At 42.4% G+C, this 26,420-nt stretch overlaps 1 protein-coding gene and 1 non-coding gene across 3 annotated transcripts in view; one reads left to right on the top strand and one right to left on the bottom strand.

The window, feature by feature from the left end:
* The window catches only part of opcml (opioid binding protein/cell adhesion molecule-like), a 479,068-nt gene that overhangs the window by 375,967 nt on the left and 76,681 nt on the right, over positions 1–26,420 (top strand). The window lies entirely within an intron of this gene.
* On the bottom strand, positions 15,047–15,100 carry LOC121574562. Its single transcript, XR_006002229.1, has one exon. It is a non-coding gene; the product is annotated as a U7 small nuclear RNA (small nuclear RNA).

Raw genomic sequence — 26,420 nt, 5'->3', positions numbered from 1 at the left:
ACTTAACTGGTCTGTAACCTGATTTAAGATTTGCATCTATGTGAGAAATCAGTGTAAGCACTTAGGTGTTGAATGTACATGTGCCCAGGGAGACAACAACCTTACCTTGGTCCAGGGCCAGCTCTGTCTCTGTTGACCTCTTGGTCGACCAGTCCAAGTGGATTAATATTTGTGACCGACCGGCTCGATTCGGTCTTATATAGCAACATTTTAAATGGTGTTTTTTAACATTGGATAAAAGTAGAAACTCAGGGCTAGAAAGTGGTATATCATACACTACAGTTGAGGAACAATTCTGCTTTCAAAGTTGATAAACTTGTAACCTCACTTTTGAGAAAATGGCCCTTGAATGTTTGATACCTACTGGAGAGCTCTTCTTTGTCTACACCCATTCAGCATCGTTCACACCCTCTTAAGATTTAGCCCCACCCATCTCTTTAAGGATTCACATGAGGCTATTTACTAAACAAACAAAGATTTCAAGACTAAAGGCTGGTTTATATTATGGGTGTGTTCGTAAATTTAATCTGGAGTGCCATAGTGTGCTCTGGGCATTCGTAAACTCATAGCGTTGTCAGATTGGCCGTTCGTAAATTCTGAGTGTTTCGCTTTCGGAGCATACACTGGACGCTCTGGACGAAAAGTAGGGTTGATCCAAGCGTTCTGACCTAACAACAGCAGTCAAGCACCCAAGCTAACTGGCTAACGTTGGCTAGCTTGTTAGCTACTTCCAGACACAAATGAGAGAACAGCTCACTCTGACCATTTTACTCGCCCTAGCAGAGCTGGTTAGGCTGTTTAAAAAATAATAATTGTAAAGTGGTTATCCCACTGGCTATAGGGTGAATGCACCAATTTGTAAGTCGCTCTGGATAAGAGCGTCTGCTAAATGACGTAAATGTAAATGTAAATGTTTTATATTATCCAATGCGTTGGTGCCTGCAACTGTGCTGCTGGCAACTATTGAATTACACTTTTTTGACAACGTTTACTGACACCGGCCATATTCATATTCAACGGGTGTTGAGCATTCATAAATTTGTCAGTTATTCTGCGCTCTGGCACACAGATGAGAGTGCTCTGAAATCTGAGTACATTTACATTTACATTTACGTCATTTAGCAGACGCTCTTATCCAGAGCGACTTACAAATTGGTGCATTCACCTTATAGCCAGTGGGATAACCACTTTACAATAAAACATTATTATTTTTTTTTTTGGGGGGTAGAAGGATTACTTTATCCTGTTCCTTAAAGAGGTGGGGTTTCAAATGTCTCCGGAAGGTGGTGAGTGACTCCGCTGTCCTGGCGTCGTGAGGGAGCTTGTTCCACCATTGGGGTGCCAGAGCAGCGAACAGTTTTGACTGGGCTGAGCGGGAACTGTGCTTCAGCAGAGGTAGGGGAGCCAGCAGGCCAGAGGTGGATGAACGCAATGCCCTCGTTTGGGTGTAGGGATAGATCAGAGCCTGAAGGTACGGAGGTGCCGTTCCCCTCACAGCTCCGTAGGCAAGCACCATGGTCTTGTAGCAGATGCGAGCTTCAACTGGAAGCCAGTGTAGTGTGCGGAGGAGCGGGGTGACGTGAGAGAACTTGGGAAGGTTGAACACCAGACGGGCTGCGGCATTCTGGATGAGTTGTAGGGGTTTAATGGCACAGGCAGGGAGCCCAGCCAACAGCGAGTTGCAGTAATCCAGACGGGAGATGACAAGTGCCTGGATTAGGACCTGTGCCGCTTCCTGTGTAAGGCAGGGTCGTACTCTCCGAATGTTGTAGAGCATGAACCTACAGGATGAAAACAACTTTCTGATAAAATTAGAAATGTGTAATATCTGACAATGTAGCTAGCTAGACTCTCTTACCCGTATACATGGATGGACGCTTCTCCCTCTCTGTCACGGATGCCAAGGTTGCCCTTCGTTTTAAGATATAATCCGGAGCCTTCTGTGTGTTCTCTTTTCGACATATTTGCAATCAATCGCCAGAATTCTCTCCATCTCCTTAGTTATCATACTCTAATTCCACTGATTTCAAAACTCGGTCCTCCATAAAGTGGAGAGCAACACTTATGCAGTTCTACTACAATTGAAGTTGGAAGTTTACATACACTTAGGTTGGAGTCATTAAAACTTGTTTTTCAACCACTCCACAAATTTCTTGCTAACAAACTATAGTTTTGGCAAGTCGGTTAGGACATCTACTTTGTGCATGACACAAGTAATCTTTCCAACAATTGTTTACAGACAGATTATTTCACTTAAAATTCACTCTATCACAATTCCAGAAGGTCGATAGAGATGGCGCTGGAGAAGATGGCTGCCGTTTTACAGCCCTCTAACCAATTGTACAATTATGTGTGTTTTTTCACGTTATTTGTAATTTGTTCGGTACATAATGTTTCTGCCATCGTCTGTTATAACCAAAAATAGTTTCTGGATATCAAGACAGCGATTGCTCACCTCGTATTGGAATATTTTTTCTTCAATGAGTCAGACGCGAAGGATATCCTACAGACACCCGACAAGGCCCAAATCCCCGTCATTCGCAGGAGAAAGAGACAGAGATATCGTGGACGTACAGTGAGGGAAAAAAGTATTTGATCCCCTGCTGATTTTGTATGTTTGCCCACTGACAAAGAAATGAGATGACCTAAGATTACGCTTATCCTACCAACGGGACATTAAAAACTGTAATATCTTATGTTTCACTGAGTCGTGGCTGAACGACGACATGGACAACATACAGCTAGCGGGCTATACGCTACATCGGCAGGATAGAACGGCTGACTCCGGTAAGAAAATGAGTGGCGGTGTATATTTGTAAACAGCAGCTGGTGCACAAAATCAAATACTAAGGAAGTCTTGAGGTTTTGCTCGCCTGAGGTAGAGTATCTTATGATAAGCTGTAGACCACACTATTTACCAAGAGAGTTTTCATCTATATTTTTCATTGCTGTCTATTTACCACCACAAACCAATGCTGGCATTAAGATTGCACTCAATGAGCTGTATAAGGCCATAACTAAACAGGAAAATGCTCATCCAGAGGCAGCGCTCCTAGTGGCCGGGGACTTTAATGCAGGTAAACATAAATCTGTTCTACCTAATTTCTACCAGCATGTTAAATTTGCAACCAGAGGAAAAAAAAACTATAGACCACCTTTACTCCACGCACAGAGACGCATACAAAGCTCTCCCTTGCCCTCCATTTGGCAAATCTGACCATAACTCTATCCTCCTGATTCCTGCTTATAAGCAAAAACTAAAGCAGGAAGCACCAGTGACTCAGTTAATAAAAAATTGGTCAGATGACGCAGATGCTAAGCTACAGGAATGTTTTGCTAGCACAGACTGGAACATGTTCCGGGATTCTTCAGATAGCATTGAGGAGTACACCACATCAGTCACTGGCTTCATCAATAAGTGCATCGATGACGTCGTCCCCAGAGTGACCATACGTACATACCCCAACCAGAAGCCATGGATTACAGGCAACCACTGCACTGAGCTAAAGGGTAGAGCTGCCGCTTTTAAGGAGCTGGACTCTAACCCGGAGGCTTAAAAGAAATCCCGCTATGCCCTCTGACGAACCATCAAACAGGCAAAGAGTCAATACAGGACTAAGATTGAATCGTACTACACCGGCTCTGATGCTCGTCGGATGTGGCAGGGCTTGAAAACTATTACAGACTACAAAGGGAAGCACAGCCGCGAGCTTCCCAGTGACACAAGCCTACCAGACGAGCTAAACCACTTCTATGCTCGCTTTGAGGCAAGCAACACTGAAGCATACATGAGAGCACCAGCTATTCCGGATGACTATGTGATCATGCTCTCCGTAGCCGATGTGAGTAAGACTTTTAAGCAGGTCAACATTCACAAGGCCGCAGGGCCAGACGGATTACCAGGACGTGTACTCCGATCATGTGCTGACGAACTGGCAAGTGCCTTCACCAACATTTTCAACATGTCCCTGACTGAGTCTGTAATACCAACATGTTTCAAGCAGACCACCATAGTCTCCGTGCCCAAGGACACTAAGATAACCTGTCTAAATGACTACCGACCCGTAGCACTGATGTCTGTAGCCATGAAGTGCTTTGAAAGGCTGGGCATGGCTCACATCAACACCATTATCCCAGAAACCCTAGACCCACTCCAATTTGCATACCGCCCCAACAGATCCACAGATGATGCAATCTATATTGCACTCCACACTGCCCTTTCCCACCTGGACAAGAGGAACACCTACAGTGGGGGAAAAAAGTATTTAGTCAGCCACCAATTGTGCAAGTTCTCCCACTTAAAAAGATGAGAGAGGCCTGTAATTTTCATCATAGGTACACGTCAACTATGACAGACAAATTGAGGGAAAAAAATCCAGAAAATCACATTGTAGGATTTTTTATGAATTTATTTGCAAATTATGGTGGAAAATAAGTATTTGGTCACCTACAAACAAGCAAGATTTCTGGCTCTCACAGACCTGTAACTTCTTCTTTAAGAGGCTCCTCTGTCCTCCACTCGTTACCTGTATTAATGGCACCTGTTTGAACTTGTTATCAGTATAAAAGACACCTGTCCACAACCTCAAACAGTCACACTCTAAACTCCACTATGGCCAAGACCAAAGAGCTGTCAAAGGACACCAGAAACAAAATTGTAGACCTGCACCAGGCTGGGAAGACTGAATCTGCAATAGGTAAGCAGCATGGTTTGAAGAAATCAACTGTGGGAGCAATTATTAGGAAATGGAAGACATACAAGACCACTGATAATCTCCCTCGATCTGGGGCTCCACGCAAGATCTCACCCGTGGGGTCAAAATGATCACAAGAACGGTGAGCAAAAATCCCAGAACCACACGGGGGGACCTAGTGAATGACCTACAGAGAGCTGGGACCAAAGTAACAAAGCCTACCATCAGTAACACACTACGCCGCCAGGGACTCAAATCCTGCAGTGCCAGACGTGTCCCCCTGCTTAAGCCAGTACATGTCCAGGCCCGTCTGAAGTTTGCTAGAGTGCATTTGGATGATCCAGAAGAGGATTGGGAGAATGTCATATGGTCAGATGAAACCAAAATAGAACTTTTTGGTAAAAACTCAACTCGTCGTGTTTGGAGGACAAAGAATGCTGAGTTGCATCCAAAGAACACCATACCTACGGTGAAGCATGGGGGTGGAAACATCATGTTTTGGGGCTGTTTTTCTGCGAAGGGACCAGGACGACTGGTCCGTGTAAAGGTAAGAATGAATGGGGCCATGTATCGTGAGATTTTGAGTGAAAACCTCCTTCCATCAGCAAGGGCATTGAAGATGAAACGTGGCTGGGTCTTTCAGCATGACAATGATCCCAAACACACCGCCCGGGCAACGAAGGAGTGGCTTCGTAAGAAGCATTTCAAGGTCCTGGAGTGGCCTAGCCAGTCTCCAGATCTCAACCCCATAGAAAATCTTTGGAGGGAGTTGAAAGTCTGTGTTGCCCAGCGACAGCCCCAAAACATCACTGCTCTAGAGGAGATCTGCATGGAGGAATGGGCCAAAATACCAGCAACAGTGTGTGAAAACCTTGTGAAGACTTACAGAAAACGTTTGACCTGTGTCATTGCCAACAAAGGGTATATAACAAAGTATTGAGAAACTTTTGTTATTGACCAAATACTTATTTTCCACCATAATTTGCAAATAAATTCATTAAAAATCCTACAATGTGATTTTCTGGATTTTCTTTTTCTCATTTTGTCTGTCATAGTTGACGTGTACCAATGATGAAAATTACAGGCCTCTCATCTTTTTAAATGGGAGAACTTGCACAATTGGTGGCTGACTAAATACTTTTTATCCCCACTGTATGTGAGAATGCTATTCATTGACTACAGCTCAGCGTTCAACACCATAGTGCCCTCAAAGCTCATCACTAAGCTAAGGATCCTGGGACTAAACACCCATCTCTGCAACTGGATCCTGGACTTCCTGTCGGGCCGCCCCCAGGTGGTAAGGGTAGGTAACAACACATCTGCCACGCTGATCCTCAACACGGGGGCCCCTCAGGGGTGCGTGCTCAGTCCCCTCCTGTACTCCCTGTTCACCCATGACTGAATGGTCAGGCACGACTCCAACACCATCATTAAGTTTGCCGACGACACAACAGTGGTAGGCCTGATCACCGACAACGATGAGACAGCCTATACGGAGGAGGTCAGAGACCTGGCCGTGTGGTGCCAGGATAACAACCTCTCCCTCAACGTGACCAAGACAAAGGAGATGATTGTGGACTACAGGAAAAAAAAGAGGACTGAGCACGCCCCCATTCTCATCGACGGGCTGTAGTGGAACAGGTTGAGAGCTTCAAGTTCCTTGATGTCCACATCACCAACAAACTATCATGGTCCAAACACACCAAGACAGTCGTGAAGAGGGCACAACAAAGCCTATTCCTCCTCAGGAGACTGAAAAGATTTGGCATGGGTCCTCAGATCCTCAAAAAGTTATACAGCTGCACCATCGAGAGCATCCTGACTGGTTGCATCACCGCCTGGTATGGCAACTGCTCGGCCTCCGACCGCAAGGCACTACAGAGGCTAGTGCGTACGGCCCAGTACATCGCTAGGGCCAAGCTTCCTGCCATCCAGGACCTCTATACCAGGCGGTGTAAGAGGAAGGCCCTCAAAATTGTCAAAGACTCCAGCCACCCTAGTCATAGACTGTTCTCTCTGCTACCGCACGGCAAGCGGTACCAGAGCGCCAAGTCTAGGTCCAAAAGGCTTCTCAACAGCTTCTACCCCGAAGCCATAAGACTCCTGATCAGCTAATCATGGCTACCCGGACTATTTGCACTGACACCCCCACCCCCACCCCATCTTTTTACGCTGCTGCTACTCTGTTAATTATTTATGCATAGTCACTTTAACTCTACCCACATTTACATATTATCTCAACTACTTCAACTAGCCGGTGCCCCTGCACATTGACTCTGCACCAGTACCCCCTGTATATAGCCTCCCTACTGTTATTTTATTTTACTTCTGCTCTTTTTTTCTAAAAATTTTTGTTGTTGTTGTTGTTTTATTTTACTTTTTTATTAACAAATAAATGCATTGTTGGTTAAGGGCGTGAGTAAGCATTTCACGGTAATGTCTACACCTGTTGTATTCGGCGCATGTGGCAAATAAAATTTTGATTTGATTTGAAGTTTACATTAACTAAGTTGACTGTGCCTTTAAACAGCTTGGAAAATTCCAGAAAAGGATGTCATGGCTTTAGAAGCTTCTGATAGGCTAATTGACATAATTTGAGTCAATTGGAGGTGTACTTGTGGATGTATTTCAAGGCCTACCTTCAAACTCAGTGCCTCTTTGCTTGACATCATGGGAAAATGAAAAGAAATCAGCCAAGACCTCTGAAAAATGTGTAGACCTCCACCAGTCTGGTTCATCCTTGGGAGCAATTTCCAAATGCCTGAAAACCACGTTCATCTGTACAAACAATAGTATGCAAGTATAAACACCATGGGACCACGCAGCCGTCATACAGCTCAGGAAGGAGACGCATTCTGTCTCCTAGAGATGAACATACTTTGGTCCGAAAAGTACAAATCAATCCCAGAACAACAGCAAAGGACCCTGTGAAGATGCTAGAGGAAACAGGTACAAAAAGTATCTATATCCACAGTAAAACGAGTCCTATATCGACATAACCTGAAAGGCCGCTCAGAAAGGAAGAAGCCACTGCTCCAAAACCGCCATAAAAAAGCCAGACTACGGTTTACAACTGCACATGGGGACAAAGATCATACTTTTTGGAGAAATGTCCACTGGTCTGATGAAACAAAAACTGTTTGGCCATAATGACCATCGTTATGTTTGGAGGAAAAAGGGGGACCTTACAAGCCGAAGAACACCATCCCAACCGTGAAGCACGGGGGTGGCAGCATCATGCTTTGCTTCAGGAGGGACTGGTGCACTTCACAAAATAGATGGCATCATGAGGAAGGAAAATGATGTGGATATATTGAAGCAACATCTCAAGACATCAGTCAGGAAGTTAAAGCTTGGTCGCAAATGGGTCTTCCAAATGGACAATGACCCCAAGCATACTTCCAAAGTTGTGGCAAAATGGCTTAAGGACAACAAACTCAAGGTATTGGAGTGGCCATCACAAAGCCCTGACCTCAATCCTATAGAACATTTGTGGGCAGAACTGAAAAAGCGTGTGCGAGCAAGGAGGCATACAAACCTGATTCAGTTACACCAGCTCTGTCAGCATGAATGGGCCAAAATTCACCCAACTTTTTGTGGGAAGCTGTGGAAGGCTACCCGAAACGTTTGACCCAAGTTAAACAATTTAAAGGCAATGCTACCAAATACTAATTGTTTGTGAACATCTGACCCACTGGGAATGTGATGAAATAAATAAAAGCTGAAATAAATCATTCTCTCTACTATTATTCTGACATTTCAGAATTCTTAAAATAAAGTGGCGATCCTAACTGACATAAGACAGGGAATTTTTACTAGGATTAAATGTCAGGAATTTTGAAAAACTGAGCTTAAATGTATTTGGCTAAGGTGTATGTAAACGTCCGACTTCACCTGTACGTGATATCTTTCAGAAAAGCCACGTTAGAAAGGATTACCTACACATACTGACCAGCTCATATTATAGACAGAAGCGTACTACATGGCAGACCAATCCAAACTCATCTCTCGGCATGTCCAGCCCACTCATTATATCTCAGCCAATCATGGCTAGCGGGAAGGTTGCTGTCTTTTTCCATGGCTAAACCAACTAGGCTCGTAATTGAACAATTGTATTCGTATCGAAAGATGGCATACAAGTTTGTTATTAAGGCACATGAAAGTTCACGTTCCAGAAGGCATTTCTACCAAAAAACGCATTTTGATTAAAGGTTTACGTTCAAATGGCGTCATGTGAAGTTGTGATGGGCGACATACGCCTAGTTTCCTGAAACAAGTCACATTTGTTCAGATGGTGACAAAAGATAAATATGTACAAAAGGAAAAATACCAAAGGCATGCCTCGACTAAAGACTCAAAAACAAACTAAAGGCGTCATGGCCACCAAACTACACCAGCAGCCTCATAGCTTGCAACCTGAAACACTGACTGACGATCACCCTAATTGGCAGCACCCGATGTGCTTATCAACCAGGCTCAGCATTTGGACAAGGTTGCTGCTGCCCCCTGGTGGAATGGAGTGTGGAAGTGGTAGTGAGCTGTAGTGTGCTGTCTAAACTACATTTACATTTACATTTAAGTCATTTAGCATACGCTCTTATCCAGAGCGACTTACAAATTGGTGCATTCAACTTAGGATAGCCAGTGGGACAACCACCACTGGAGGAGTGTACCTAACCTATTCCCCAACACCTCCCAAAACAAGAAATGTTTTTAAAAAGTCACATAAACCAGGTTTCCATCCAACCTTTTTATGCGAGTAAAGTACACCTTGGATAAAAAATGTCACGACAGGCCTGATGGAAACTGCTAATTTGTCGGGAAACATTCCAAATGTCGACAAAACTAAATACGCTAGACAAGGTGGGATCTTTTTGTATTGGTAAAATTAATTATGTGTGTAATGGTGGCGGGAACACCTTTATGCCAAATATTGATATATTAACCATCATATCAAAGTACATTTGGAGTCACGCGATGTGTTGTGTGGTTCTCACACTACGACTCGGGAAAGTATGCAGTTTATTAGGCTACAGATTAAATAGATTATGATGAACTTCACAGGGTGGTGAAAGAGCACGTTAATGGGCTTGATGCTCCTTTCCAAATAAGGGTCTTATTCTCGTGACATGATGATTGATGCTTGGCTACCATTTGCCAAATACAAATAATCTTGCTCTTTTGTCCATAATAATCTCATCATGTAGGAGGCTATATCCACACTGTATCTGCGAGCTGTTGGCTAGAATGCACGTGCCAAGACCAGAGTGGGCACATTCACTATATAACACTATATAAAAAGAAAAGCATCAGTAGAGTTGAAAATGCGATAGAAACCCATTAAAGTTTTTTTACAAATTTGGGAATTTAACCGCAAAAGTAATTTTTATGTGCACAACATCATCACACAACCTTTTATCCGCAACAAGTGAATTTGATGGTAACACATCTCTGGTGGAAAAATTTGCATATTTTTTTATGCGGAGTTTTGAATATTTGCATGAAAATCGGTCGCCAATTGGATGAAAACCTAGCTACAGTGGGGAAAAAACGTATTTAGTCAGCCACCAATTGTGCAAGTTCTCCCACTTAAAAAGATGAGAGAGGCCTGTAATTTTCATCATAGGTAAACGTCAACTATGACAGACAAATTGAGATTTTTTTTTTCTCAAGAAAATCACATTGTAGGATTTTTTATGAATTTATTTGCAAATTATGGTGGAAAATAAGTATTTGGTCACCTACAAACAAGCAAGATTTCTGGCTCTCACAGACCTGTAACTTCTTCTTTAAGAGGCTCCTCTGTCCTCCACTCGTTACCTGTATTAATGGCACCTGTTTGAACTTGTTATCAGTATAAAAGACACCTGTCCACAACCTCAAACAGTCACACTCTAAACTCCACTATGGCCAAGACCAAAGAGCTGTCAAAGGACACCAGAAACAAAATTGTAGACCTGCACCAGGCTGGGAAGACTGAATCTGCAATAGGTAAGCAGCTTGGTTTGAAGAAATCAACTGTGGGAGCAATTATTAGGAAATGGAAGACATACAAGACCACTGATAATCTCCCTCGATCTGGGGCTCCACGCAAGATCTCACCCCGTGGGGTCAAAATGATCACAAGAACGGTGAGCAAAAATCCCAGAACCACACGGGGGGACCTAGTGAATGACCTGCAGAGAGCTGGGACCAAAGTAACAAAGCCTACCATCAGTAACACACTACACCGCCAGGGACTCAAATCCTGCAGTGCCAGACGTGTCCCCCTGCTTAAGCCAGTACATGTCCAGGCCCGTCTGAAGTTTGCTAGAGTGCATTTGGATGATCCAGAAGAGGATTGGGAGAATGTCATATGGTCAGATGAAACCAAAATAGAACTTTTGGTAGAAACTCAACTAGTCGTGTTTGGAGGACAAAGAATGCTGAGTTGCATCCAAAGAACACCATACCTACTGTGAAGCATGGGGGTGGAAACATCATGCTTTGGGGCTGTTTTTCTGCAAAGGGACCAGGACGACTGATCCGTGTAAAGGAAAGAATGAATGGGGCCATGTATCGTGAGATTTTGAGTGAAAACCTCCTTCCATCAGCAAGGGCATTGAAGATGAAACGTGGCTGGGTCTTTCAGCATGACAATGATCCCAAACACACCGCCCGGGCAACGAAGGAGTGGCTTCGTAAGAAGCATTTCAAGGTCCTGGAGTGGCCTATCCAGTCTCCAGATCTCAACCCCATAGAAAATCTTTGGTGGAGTTGAAAGTCTGTGTTGCCCAGCGACAGCCCCAAAACATCACTGCTCTAGAGGAGATCTGCATGGAGGAATGGGCCAAAATACCAGCAACAGTGTGTGAAAACCTTGTGAAGACTTACAGAAAACGTTTGACCTGTGTCATTGCCAACAAAGAGTATATAACAAAGTATTGAGAAACTTTTGTTATTGACCAAATACTTATTTTCCACCATAATTGCAAATAAATTCATTAAAAATCCTACGATGTGATTTTCTGGATTTTTTTTCCTCAATTTGTCTGTCATAGTTGACGTGTACCTATGATGAAAATTACATGCCTCTCTCGTCTTTTTAAGTGGGAGAACTTGCACAATTGGTGGCTGACTAAATACTTTTTTTCCCCACTGTATTACCACCCATTTCTAAACCTAGCTACTGTCACCCATTGCTATTTTGCGGAATTTTCTAAATTTTTATACTTTTTTCCCTGTATTTATTTTCAATAAAACTTCCTTAACTGACAAGACACAATATGTACACTATAAACACTAGAGCTGCATTTACACAACCTGACTACAGAAACACTCATTAAAATGCAAATCAATTTATAACATTTTTGACATGCGTTTTTCTGGATTTTGTTGATGTTATTCTGTCTCTCACTGTTCAAATAAACCTACCATTAAAATTATAGACTGATCATTTCTTTGTCAGTGGGCAAACGTACAAAATCAGCAGGGGATCAAATACTTTTTTCCCTCACTGTATATCCTCCTCACTTTCCTCCACCTTAACAGGAAACACACTAGGCCTACATGCTGCAGGAACTGTCAACCGCTCTTTAACGACAGGAAGTGACAACACCGGTGGATCTTGCTTCTCCACCAACCTTACTTCTTCAAGCTCCTGATTCTCATCACAAGACACAGCCATGTCACCCCGCAAAACCCAGACCGGGTCTTCCAGCGGATCCTCACTAACCTCACAACATGACTGGGAAGAATCTCCTCCCTCCCATTGCTCAGTGAGAAGTGTGTCAGCCTAATCAACACCTGACACCCAAACAACCTCATGGTCAGCCTGCTGACCACAACCTCCTCTACATAGGCTAAGAAAGTGTCAGCTAAAGGAACCAAAGAATCACTGACAACCTCTGAGTCTAACAGATCACTTGGGGGAACCAAATCCGTTATCATACCACTAAAATAACCTAGTTGCTCAGTGACACCTGAATCAACCTCATCCTCAACCTGCCTAGGGCAAACTACATCACTTATCTCTGCCCAGAACGTCTCAGCTAGAGACACACAAGACTCACCTTCCTGACTTGGGAGAACTATTTTCTGTTTCCTCCAAGTCCCCACAAAAATTATCCTCCTCCCTATCTGGTTTGCCATCAACACCCCCAAAAAATTTAAAAAAGAACAAAAATAAAAATAAAAATAAAAAACACTCCTCTGAACATGAGTAACTTCACAAACAGAGGATACCTCAAAACTCTCATTGAGAGACTCCGCCCCCTGACCCACCTGACTTATCATTGGGGTTACCCAAACCTGATCACTTGGGGAAACTAGCTCTGATCACTGGTGGACACTGGTTTAGTAACAAGACTGTATGACTGACTCACAACACAAACGTTCTCCCCTCTATGCTGCCCTTCATTCACTATCGAAGATCCTCATAGTCCCAAGGGTATCCACTTCTGAACAAGATTAATATCCACATTTGGGTCAGGAGTCCATGAAAGAAGGTCAATCATGAAAGGAAAGGCTGAAAAACGGTCGAAGTGCAAAACATATACGTCAGTTTTAGGCCTTTTGATCAATACTTAAATTGGTTTGCTAAAAGGTACGTGTAAGGTTGAAAAGACAAGAAAAACAAACCTTTTCACACATTTCCATTTTCTCCTCATTACAAATCAACCAATAACCATTAGCCAATGACAAACCAGCATTAGAAACAGGGCGTGTGGTCTCTAGGCAATGTATCTGGGGGTTTGTTCAAGAGCATCGACTCTGATCTCTCTCTACTGGAAACTTCTGGATGGAAAAGACAAATGAGGTTGGCAAGCAAGGTGCCTTTGCTTCGATGTAGTCCCCCTTGGTTGCTTTCTTCATGATCACTTTCCTTTATCTCCATTTATTGTGAAACAATATCAATACTCTCTGCTAAAAGTAATGTGGTCAGAGATGACACAAATGTTTCATATCGCCTTGTTCTCCTCTGCGAACAAGATTTGAAACGCAATATTGTTCATGTTGATACAGTTGCTTGCAAGAATCATGTTGCAAAGGCTTTTGACATATTTGTCGAACACTTAGACATGTAATTACTAACACTGTATGTGTGTGTCCCTGCATCTATGTACGCGTGTATTTGTTAACAGGCATTACTGTAAACTCATTGTCCGTAATGACCATTGAATTAGGCAGAGCCAAAGTGATCCAAAGCCTCAGTGAAAACACTATTTTGCAAGAAGCCAGCTGTTGTAATTTGTTTGCAGACCTCCTCATTCGCAGCATATGGCAGAGAATTTGATTTGTCCCTTTTCCTTTGACATTGAAGCATTTGGCACTTTACAAAATGGCACTCGACAATTAATGTGCAATTTGTGAGTGCCCACAGGATACATAAGCAGAGAGACATATTCATTTCTGGTGAGTTGAAGTTGCAGTGCTGCATAAAATTATATTCTGAAAATCATGCTGTTGTAGGATTTAATACACTGGTTCCTCTCTGCTGGCTCTCTCTGCAGTATCCCTCATAAAAAAATACTATAGTATACTATGGTATAAATACTACAGTATTCACTGTAGTGTTTTTGCAGACTTTACCGTAGTATTCTCTGTAGTGCCCTGCACGGGCATGAATTTTAATCCCTAACCATGTCCCCGAAGTTCAGGCCCTACCCATGCCAAATTGCTTCTGCCAAATTTAAGGCCCGGCCCGGCCCGGCCCTGCCCAAAATCAGAAATAACTTCCTCCGTTAGTATCCATTAGCTGCTCGTCTGTCCCTCGCTCCCTGCACTGCATGCTCTCTGTGCATGACTCTGCTTGTGTGAGTATCCATAGCAACGCCTCTGCTTGCTGTTCTGCTCAATGACGAGACAGAGAGCAGTTAGCTGTAAACTAGCTACTTTTTATATCTCTAAACTCTGCAAAAACTCAAGGAACATTATTGTTTTCGGTCAAATAATCTCTCCTGTGGACAATGTTCTGTTCTTATATTTGACGAGGTTGAAGCACTTCTGACACCATGATATGTGTTGCGCAGCAGAGCACGAGCAAATGTCTCAGCTTCAAAATGTTAATTATCAATTTAGTGATGCCCGAGCCCTACCCATACTCTAATTATTGAAGAAAAAACAAGCCCTATCCGGCCCTAACCCAATGTATAATGTCGGGGCCCATCGAGCTCGGGTCGGGGATTACAGCTCCAATTCACTGTAGTGTTTTTGCGGACTTGCTATAGTAGAAATACTGTAGTAGGAAAAATATGTAGTATATACTATAGTAAATATTGTAGTGTTTTTGCGGACTGTAGCATACTGTAGTATTTACTATAGTGTTTTATTATCTTTGACATAGAAGTGGGGTCAGAAATGTAAATGTAAAGTGGGGTCTTTCTCCTTGAGGAAACCTACTGGAGAAATACTAAAAGAGCACATTTTCCGTAACCTGTAAGGGAAAGGGAAAGGGGATACCTAGTCAGTTGTACAACTAAATGCATTCAACTGAAATGTGTCTTCCACATTTAACCCAACCCCTCTGAATCCATGTCATCGGCGCCCGGGGAACAGTGGGTTAACTGCCTTGCTCAGGGTAGGTACTGTAGGTAGGACTGGAGTCTGAATGGATAGGTTCAGCACTTCTGCTCTTTTCTATAACCTGTATGGAACACAATATATGGTCTATACTTGGCATGTAGGTTTCTCACTTATTTGGCGGCAAAAATTGAGATATGGGGTAGGGGAATGGGAAGGGTATATGCAAACTGATACTGCAGTGTTACTATAGTTCAAAAACTGTCGAGTTTTTGCGGACTTTAGTAGTTTTGCGAACATTACTGTTACTACAGTGTTTTTTTGTGGGGGCTAATACTGTAGTATTTACTATAGTATTCTACAGTATATTACAGTTTACTACAGAATTATATAGTAAGTACTGTAGTATTCTATATTAAACTGTAGTATTTTTTCATGTGGGATTGTCCATTGGACAGAGAATGATGAATACTGGCAACACTCTGACATCACCATTACCGTCTTATCATTAGGTTTAAAACAAGATAAGATCATTAGTAGGGTTGAAATATTGTTTTTAATCAAAATGGTCAAAAAGAAACAAAATAGTTTCTTAGCAAAGAGCAATTTCTCAAGCAATCATTTTGCTAGGACTGTCTGGGAGTGGTCTGAGTGGGGAGGGAAAAATTGAAAACTAGCTGTTATTGGCTGAGTGGTTTGGAACTTTCTTTCTTAATGGTCTATTAACTAATTTACCGCCTGGTGTTCTCACCAGGCAGGCCAAAACTCCATCCCACCAAAATGCACAGACATTTCAGGCGGTCTTTTCAAACAGCTCTTACACTAAAAGGGCATTATCATAATTTTCACAATTTCACAGTATTATTCCAACCTTGTAGTTTATAAATATATATAAAACACAGGAAAATCACGTTTTTGACTGCACTGGGCTTTTAATAGGATTACCATGTAACAATTATTCTGTGCTAAATACAGAGAATTCTTCCCCAGTTTAAAATGTCCCTTTAATGATTTTGAACTATGCTAGGCCCATTCATTCTCAAAATGAGATTCACATATTGCTTGAAGTAACTTCTATGCCATTATCCCAGGTGTAAAATTGGATGCGTTTGAAACCAAATGCCTGGTGCTCCACTTTCCATTGTGTGCATCTGCCACATGGTATTATCTGTTTTTACAGTTATCATCTGCAGTGAAAAACAGGACACAATAAAACTCATTGTGAAGTACAGTCATAACCATTGTCTAAAACTATTTTAAATGTCTGTAATACAAGGTTTTAAATGCTCCCATGACTTGTTGATTGTTTGGAGTGGGTGTGTGTCTGATCTTTACGTGACACATCCACCATATGATCCAAGCTGTTATGATGATTGCATACTGTGACAGACATTTATGCAATTATTACAGCTGGTGACAACCTCACCCAGTTGTGACACCTTCTGTTTATTTCTTCAAGTAAACTTGTTCATGGTTTTCGTCGGAGGCTGACATCAGGACGGGTATGACATCAAGAATCAATGTATACGGTGTCCATATAGCACAGTCACACATCCAACTCCAAGTGTCTCTGACATAAATTCCAAGTGATTCTATGACAACTTCCATTGATGTGTGTCCTAATACCAAACACCTTATACCTAACCTGATAACTATTTTGTTCTCCAATGGAATCAGAATACGTGTTCCACTCCTTCAGCATCAATAGCAACTATTGTTATCCGATTAGGTGGTAACAAACAAGGTAATATACAGTATGATTAGCTTGCCATTAGAAGGGCCAGTGAATGCTGCCTTAGACAGAGCTTTTTTCAATGATGGTAGAAAACAGTGGCTTTGTGGCAGGCAATATCCCACACATTTATATCTGCTTGGCCGTGCCTCAAAAATGGCCAAGGGGATGGGAAAACAAATTCTGCACTCAATATCCAAAACATCTGCTAGGTAATGCCTCTAAAACTTAGTGATTTGATCTTGAAGAAACGAGATAACTCAATTGCCTATAAAGCTTAATGACTGCCATTTAGTGGTAGCTGTTCAGTATAGTAGAATGGTGCTACACTGTAAACCCCAATGTGCTGTCATTACTAAAAACTTTTGGGGAAACCCGTTGCACTTAATATATCTGAGTGTACACTCACAAAGTGATTTTGTAGTCGTTACTCAAACCGATAGAGTCACTGTGACCCTGTAGGGGGTCCAGATTTGAGTTGTATCAGCGTGAACATTTTGTGTAACACCCCAACTAAGCCACACCTCCAATATAATTTCCCAGTGTGCCTTGCATTTTCGAGTGAATTGTAGAGTTACCACCCATGACTGTATTTGTAAGTGACAGAAACATGGTGGTTGAATTCATTGATTTTCAGTCCTGTGGCCTTCACCAAGTGAGTACCTAGGCAAATGTTATAAATGTAATTAAACTCTTTATGACAATATATTGCATATCTCATAAGGCCTTCTTTTGAGGCCTAGCTAAATTACGGTACCTTTCCCAAAATTCACAGATTTAAAATAAATCCTGGTTGAATGATTTCCAGGAACCTTCCAACCGGGATTTCTGGAAAACCTGGGAAATTTACCCACATTTTGCAACCCTATCTGCAAGTCACTGTATGCTGGCTTGCAAAGTGATGTGTAATTCCTATATGGATTGTGTATGTGTGCCATTCAGAGGGTGAATGGGCAAGACAAAACATTTAAGTGCCTTTGAACAGGGTATGGTAGTAGGTGCTAGGTGCACCGGTTTGTATCAAGAACTGATCAAAAAGAGCAACGTTGTACATTTACCAAGGATTCAAGAATCTTAGCTAGGCAAGGAAGCCTTGAAATGGGGTGATAATTATTAAGATCACTACTATCCCCGCCCTTATGGAGTGGCAGCACAAGAGCTGATTTCCATACTTTTTGAATATTTCCTGATAATAATGTTAAATAAAAATGTGGGTTATTGAGCCAACAATGATGGGCGCTGCACCCTTAAGCAGACCGGGATCCAATTGGTCGGCCCCTATGGATTTTTTGTTGTCTATTGCTAGCAAAGCATCCAGGACTTCTTCTGTAAATAGCCTAAAAGAAAAGCTTTGCCTATAAATTCTCTGATCATTCAGCAAGTTTCCCCTATCAGCATCCAGACCAATATCATTGTGAATAGGCTTAGAAGTTATTTCAAAGAAACAGCCTGCTGAAATAAAATGGTGATTAAGTGCATCAATGATGGCATTTTTTCCGTAATGAGGCCAGTGTTTAAATTACTTTGTTGTGACAGAGAGGAGGAAGTAAAACCATTCAGGGATTTGACAGTTTTCCAGAATTTTGCCGGGTTCCCATTACAATCCGAATGAGCGGTTACATAATAATCCGATTTAGCCTTTCTGATTTGTCTTACACAATTCCCCAGTTGCATAAAAACGTGCCAGTCCGGGCCAAGCCTGTGTTCCTGGCCTTGACCCAAGTGTACCAGGCATTCGAGTGTACCTTAAACCCTTAATTTTTTGAAGGGAGCATGATTATCCACAATAGTATTGAAACCATTTGCAAAAAGGCTCAAAGCTAAATCAGGTTCAGGGATAGCTGAAATACACTAAATACACAAGGTCACAAAAAAAAAGATCATGTAAAAAAGCCTGTTTACTGACGTTTTTAAAGTTCCTCTTTGTGATGACACGTGGCTTACATTTTGTTTTATTCTCATATCTTTAACACAAACAACTGGGCAATGGTAACTAATGTATTGGGTGAAGACACCAGTAAAAACAAATGTATCTGACAAAGGCTTAAAGATAGTAGCTCAAATATTTTGGCAAGGGAAATGGATTTCAGTAAGGAGACTGAAAAATGATTTTTAATAAGAATGGTCACTCCACCACCTCTACCCTGTCTATCAGCTCTGAACACATTATAACCCTCAATATTAATATCAGAGTCCAGAATGTACCCTGAGATCCAAGTTTCAGTCAATACCAGAATGTCTGGATTCGTCTGCATAGCCCAGCTCTTGATGTAATCCAGTTTAGGAAGTAAGCTCCTAATGTTCAACCCAAGTCCTTTACGATTTTTTAAGTCACATGAAATCTCCAACTCAAACAAGCTACGTTCAATAGACGGTTGTAGGCCCTGTCTGATGGTTGATATTGATATAGTTGGTATGGCTATAAGATTGCATAGAACTGCACCATTTGGTCTATCCCTATTAGTAATAGAGAAAGGAATTACTTTTCCAAGGTTAGCACCATAGGGCCTGAGGCCGTAGGCGATGTCAATATGGGGAACTCTCAGAGTAACCAATGATGGAATCTTATAAACTGATTTACATGGGCTTTGGTTGCTATCGTGCAACAGCCCAAGCCCTATACATGATTTGAAAACCGAGGGGTTTCAAGTTTATGGAATTCACATTTGAACTAAAAGCACTGGGTGAGCAGACCACAGTGGGCTTCTCTTTTGAGCTAACAAGAGCAGATCTAAGTGTGGAGTTCAAACGAATGGGTACAATATTACAACTGACAACACTCCTGGCAGTATCGACAACTGTATGCTGATAACGCCTAGAAAGGATGGGAGGTATTACCTAAGCGGGGGTTGGTCTGTCTCTGAGTCAATATCTTGAAATGTGAAGAGCGGGTCCAGGCTCCTAGATGGTTTGGGTGGAGTCCATCATCTCTGTAGAGCATCTTTTGTTTCCAAAAAGTGTCGAAATTGTCAATAAAAGTTATGCCAACAGAGTGGCAGTAGTCTTTAAGCTAGATATGAAGCGCTAAGAGCCTGCTGAACCATTCACAGCCGCGACCCAGCGACAGCACGGGACCAGAGATAATCGGCTGCTTTTCAGAGCCTTTCAAGGTGTTGGTCAGCCCAATAAAATCCTGTTAAATTAGCTCTGATCTACCCTTTTTGATATGATTTGATCCCACATGCACTACGACAGCAGTAGCCCTTGGCTGCTGATGTAGGACGAACAGAAGAAATCCTGTGATATCCTAAACTGTAGCCCCCGGGTAGCACAGGGTTTTCGCTCCAGGAATCAAGATGTGCCTCACCATGGAGCTACCAATGATCATGGCTGGAGAAAGGTGAGTGACCGTGGACGTCCGGCCTTTTCTGAGCCTCCTTGAGGACCGACGACCCACATCTGAGCAGGGTGGGGGGGAGCTTCAGACACCCTCAAGGCCTGATGTGAGAGGGAGCCCGAGGGGTACTGGCCTGTGGTAGAAACCCCCTGAGTTGGACCCTCAGGAGACGTGGTAGAGGATGAAGGAGCAGGAATCTTGAAGCAGGTGGGAGAAACTGTTGGTCAGCAGGATAGGATTCCCCAAAGCCATAAATCATTGACAAACTCGGCTAATTCTGCCTGAACTTTTATCATGAATAATGAAGAGAGGAGAAGACGAGACCGCAGTCTGCATCTGTTTGCTTTTTCCCGCTCTTTCATTCAAGGGGAGAGGGTGGGGGGATTAGGGGAAGGGGAGATGAGGTGATGGGGGTTCATAATTTAATCTCTTGACATGATTAGCCATGTGGTGGTGACACCCGCCCCCACCTTTCTCCACCACCCCAACTACCCCCACCCTCACATCAACAGCGTAGGCAGTTGCCCAGTCCCCCTGGAGCACCCAGGCATCTCAATGCTTCAAGATGCTCTTCATTACTGCTTAATAACATGTTATCTAACCTTATTCCTCCGAGTGAGGCTCGGGCTAATCTTTAAACGTGGCTTATTCATCACTGCGTGTCCGTCCTTCACGGCGCTCAGAGCCACGCCGTCCAAGCCCCCTTTGATTTTAAAGACACTGAAATACAATTAAGGAGTTCCTTGAGGAAGATAACACACACACTTAATACGCCTGAAGAACTGTTCTTTGTAATGTGTCTTAGATTAGGATAGTTGATGTTTGGTAAAAAAACGAATTCACATTCTCAATTATTCTTGAATCAAAGAAATGACTTCCTCTGCTGTTGGATATGTGGAGAATGAGCAAAATTTTTTTGGGGGGAAACTAGTCCTTTGTCTTAAACACCCCTCAGTTCAGTGCACTCAACTCCACTAAGAATCACCATCCTCTCATAGTGGTCAAACAACACTAACGATGTAGTTCAATCAAATGGTCCGTGATGGATGTGATACTTGTAAGGGAAGTGAACTATACAGACAAAACTACAGTACATGTGGCTCCTGTAGGTAAACCAGCACACATTTTCTTTTCATTTAAGGCCTACGGAAGGCTGCAATCCATCCTACATCCCCCATGGTCCCCGGAGTCAGCTGAGTAACATGGCCTGTGCAATAACGTGGGGTGTAAATCCATTAAGGCTTCCCTTTATCTAGTTACATGTCAATATTTTAATCCACCACTTGCCATCTTCCCAGCAGTAAGAAAAACTGAAGACACTCTCAGAAGACACTTGCTGAGAAATATTAGAAGTGACTTAGGCGAGAAAGGACATGACATTTAAGATGAAACCTAAATCTGATACAATATTGCCCACGGTGTGTTGTATTATAAAGGCGTGTTACTCGGCATAAACAGAGTTCTGCTTAGGATTCAACGGGTAGCCTTGTATTCCTCCTCTGCCATCGGTTCTCCTAAACCTTTTTTTTGTGTGTGAAGGCTTTGTCTTTTTAAAGAAATGCGTAGACAAATCAAGGTTGATTTTCCTCTCATGGCATACAGTGCCTTCGGAAAGTATTCAGACCCTTTGACTTTTTCCACATTTTGTTATGTTACAGCCTTATTCTAAAATGGCTTAACCTTTTCACATGAGTTCCAAATATCTCTAATGGTCGCCCCAGCATGATATATTTTATGCACGTGATGTCAGAATGCACTCACTGTTCCAAAATGTGATAGTTCCGCAACAGGACAGTTAACACGCGCTGCTTGTTTCAACTTGTCAATTTCAAATTATTTTCTAACAAGTTGTATTTTCTAACAACAGTTTGAATTTAAGTGTGTTCAGCCTCATTCATTCACATAGAAGTAGTCATTTCAGTGTTGCGGACAATTTATGTTTGAGGCATTACTGAGCCGGACAAACTTCTCTCTTCGAGGAGAGCCCAAGCACTTCACCAATGTTTCCGCAGATCAAGTATGCAGACATTCTTTCACGAATTGGCACATTTTCGGGCTGGCACTCGCATTGCCTTCCTTGTTGTTTTCCTTACAAATAATAACTTTGGACATGTGTGAGTTCCTATCAAAGTAAGTTTTTTTGTCGTTTCTACTGTAGCATACAATATGTGGCTTGCGAAAGTATTCACCCCCCTTGGCATTTTTCCTATTTTGTTGCCTTACAACCTGGAATTAAAATTGATTTTTGGGGGGGTTTGTATCATTTGATTTACACAACATGCCTACCACTTTGAAGATGGTAAAACATTTTGTTTGGGTGAAACAAACAAGAAATAAGACAACAAAACAGAAAACTTGAGCATGCATAACTATTCACCCCCCCCAAAGTCAATACTTTGTAGAGCCACCTCTTGGGGTATGTCTCTCTAAACTTGGCACATCTAGCCACTTGGACTTTTGCCCATTCTTCAAGGCAAAACTGCTCCTGCTCCTTCAAGTTGGATGGGTTCCGCTTGTGTCCAGCAATCTTTGAGTCATACCACAGATTCTCAATTGGATTGAGGTCTGGGCTTTGACTAGGCAATTTCAAGACATTTAAATGTTTCCCCTTAAAACACTCGAGTGTTGCTTTAGCAGTATGCTTAGGGTCATTGTCCTGCTGGACAACCTCCATCCTAGTCTCAAATCTCTGGAAGACTGAAATAGATTTGGACTATATTGGACTATTTTGTGTATGTCCATTACATTAAATCCAAATAAAAATGTAATTACAGGTTGTAATGCAACAAAATAGGAAGAATACCAAGGGGGATGAATACTTTTGCAAGGTATGTACACTACCGTTCAAAAGTTTGGGGTCACTTAGAAATTTCCTTTTTGTCCATTAAAATAACATCAAATGAATCAGAAATTCAGTGTATACATTGTTAATGTTGTAAATGGCTATTGTAGCTGGTAACGACTGATTTTTAAAGGAATATCTATATAGGCGTACAGAGGCCCATTATCAGCAACCATCAGTCCTGTGTTCCATTTTCACGTTATCATTTTAAAAGGCTAATTGATCATTAGAAAATCCTTTTGCAATTATGTTAGCACAGCTGAAAACTGTTGTGCTGATTAAAGAAGCAATAAAACTGGCCTTCTTGAGACTAGTTGAGTATCTGGAGCGTCAGCAATTATGGGTTCGATTACAGGCTCAAAATGGCCAGAAACAGATAACATTTTTACGAAACTCGTCAGTCTATTCTTGTTCAGAGAAATGAAGGCTTTTCCATACGAGAAATTGCCATGAAACCGAAGATCTCGTACAACGCTGTGTACTACTCCCTTCACAGAACAGCGCAAACTGGCTCTAACCAGAATAGAAAGAGGAGTGGGAGGCCCTGGTGCCCAACTGAGCAAGAGGACAAATAAATTAGAGTGTCCACAGACGCCTCACAGGTCCTCAACGGGCAGCTTAATTAAAAAGTACCCACAAAACACCAGTCTCAACGTCAACAGTGAAGAGGGACTCCGGGACTCCGGTATGCTGACCTTCTAGGCAGAGTTGCAAAGAAAAAGCCATATCTCAGACAGGCCAATAAAAATAAAAGATTAAGATGGGCAAAAGAATACAGACACTGGACAGAGGAAGATTGGAAATAAGTGTTATGGAGAGACGAATCAAAGTTTGAGGTGTTCGGATCACAAAGAAGAACATTTGTGATATGCAGACCAAATGAAAAGATGCTGGAGGAGTGCTTGATGCCATCTGTCAAGCATGGTGGAGGCAATGTGATGGTCTGGGGGTGCTTTGATGGTGGTAAAGTGGGAGATTTGTACAGGGTAAAAGGGATCTTGAAGAGGGAAGGCTATCACTCCATTTTGCAACGCCATGCCATACCCTGTTGACGGTGCTCGATTGGAGCCAATTTCCTCCTACAGTGGGGAAAAAAGTATTTAGTCAGCCACCAATTGTGCAAGTTCTCCCACTTAAAAAGATGAGAGAGGCCTGTAATTTTCATCATAGGTACACGTCAACTATGACAGACAAATTGAGAAGAAATAAATCCAGAAAATCACATTGTAGGATTTTTAATGAATTTATTTGCAAATTATGGTGGAAAATAAGTATTTGGTCACCTACAAACAAGCAAGATTTCTGGCTCTCACAGACCTGTAACTTCTTCTTTAAGAGGCTCCTCTGTCCTCCACTCGTTACCTGTATTAATGGCACCTGTTTGAACTTGTTATCAGTATAAAAGACACCTGTCCACAACCTCAAACAGTCACACTCCAAACTCCACTATGGCCAAGACCAAAGAGTTGTCAAAGGACACCAGAAACAAAATTGTAGACCTGCACCAGGCTGGGAAGACTGAATCTGCAATAGGTAAGCAGATTGGTTTGAAGAAATCAACTGTGGGAGCAATTATTAGGAAATGGAAGACATACAAGACCACTGACAATCTCCCTCGATCTGGGGCTCCACACAAGATCTCACCCCGTGGGGGCAAAATGAGGGGCAAAATGATTCCCAGAACCACACGTGGGGGCCTAGTGAATGACCTGCAGAGAGCTGGGACCAAAGTAACAAAGCCTACCATCAGTAACACACTACGCCGCCAGGGACTCAAATCCTGCAGTGCCAGACGTGTCCCCCTGCTTAAGCCAGTACATGTCCAGGCCCGTCTGAAGTTTGCAAGAGTGCATTTGGATGATCCAGAAGAGGATTGGGAGAATGTCATATGGTCAGATGAAACCAAAATAGAACTTTTTGGTAAAAACTCAATCCAAAGAACACCATACCTACTGTGAAGCATGGGGGTGGAAACATCATGCTTTGGGGCTGTTTTTCTGCAAAGGGACCAGGACGACTGATCCGTGTAAATGAAAGAATGAATGGGGCCATGTATCGTGAGATTTTGAGTGAAAACCTCCTTCCATCAGCAAGGGCATTGAAGATGAAACGTGGCTGGGTCTTTCAGCATGACAATGATCCCAAACACACCGCCCGGGCAACGATGGAGTGGCTTCGTAAGAAGCATTTCAAGGTCCTGGAGTGGCCTAGCCAGTCTCCAGATCTCAACCCCATAGAAAATCTTTGGAGGGGAGTTGAAAGTCCGTGTTGCCCAGCGACAGCCCCAAAACATCACTGCTCTAGAGGAGATCTGCATGGAGGAATGGGCCAAAATACCAGCAACAGTGTGTGAAAACCTTGTGAAGACTTACAGAAAACGTTTGACCTGTGTCATTGCCAACAAAGGGTATATAACAAAGGATTGATAAACTTTTGTTATTGACCAAATACTTATTTTCCACCATAATTTGCAAATAAATTCATTAAAAATCCTACAATGTGATTTTCTGGAGAAAATAAATCTCATTTTGTCTGTCATAGTTGACGTGTACCTATGATGAAAATTACAGAGATTATCAGTGGTCTTGTATGTCTTCCATTTCCTAATAATTGCTCCCACAGTTGATTTCTTCAAACCAAGCTGCTTACCTATTGCAGATTCAGTCTTCCCAGCCTGGTGCAGGTCTACAATTTTGTTTCTGGTGTCCTTTGACAGCTCTTTGGTCTTGGCCATAGTGGAGTTTGGAGTGTGACTGTTTGAGGTTGTGGACAGGTGTCTTTTATATTGATAACAAGTTCAAACAGGTGCCATTAATACAGGTAACGAGTGGAGGACAGAGGAGCCTCTTAAAGAAGAAGTTACAGGTCTGTGAGAGCCAGAAATCTTGCTTGTTTGTAGGTGACCAAATACTTATTTTCCACCATAATTTGCAAATAAATTCATTAAAAATCCTACAATGTGATTTTCTGGATTTTTTTCTTCTGAATTTGTCTGTCATAGTTGACGTGTACCTATGATGGAAATTACAGGCCTCTCTCATCTTTTTAAGTGGGAGAACTTGCACAATTGGTGGCTGACTAAATACTTTTTTTCCCCACTGTATCTAAATATGACCGCTTGTGTTACGTGAATCTTTCCTCAGTTAGGGCTAGGACTAATGTAGCCTACATTTTCCTGTTTGGATGATTGTGTATGCTGTCGCTACTTCTGTGAATGTCTGAACATTGCATAAAAAAATAAACTGGTCACATTCAGGACATAACTTTGTAAGGACTGTGTTTGTGCAAAATGTTTCTGTGAAAAAACAGTGTGGC

Source organism: Coregonus clupeaformis, unplaced genomic scaffold (genome assembly GCF_020615455.1).
Source record: "Coregonus clupeaformis isolate EN_2021a unplaced genomic scaffold, ASM2061545v1 scaf0016, whole genome shotgun sequence".
Taxonomy (NCBI): Eukaryota; Metazoa; Chordata; class Actinopteri; order Salmoniformes; family Salmonidae; genus Coregonus; species Coregonus clupeaformis.
Note: the sequence above shows the minus strand (reverse complement) of the source record. Positions and strands in the feature narration are given on the sequence as shown.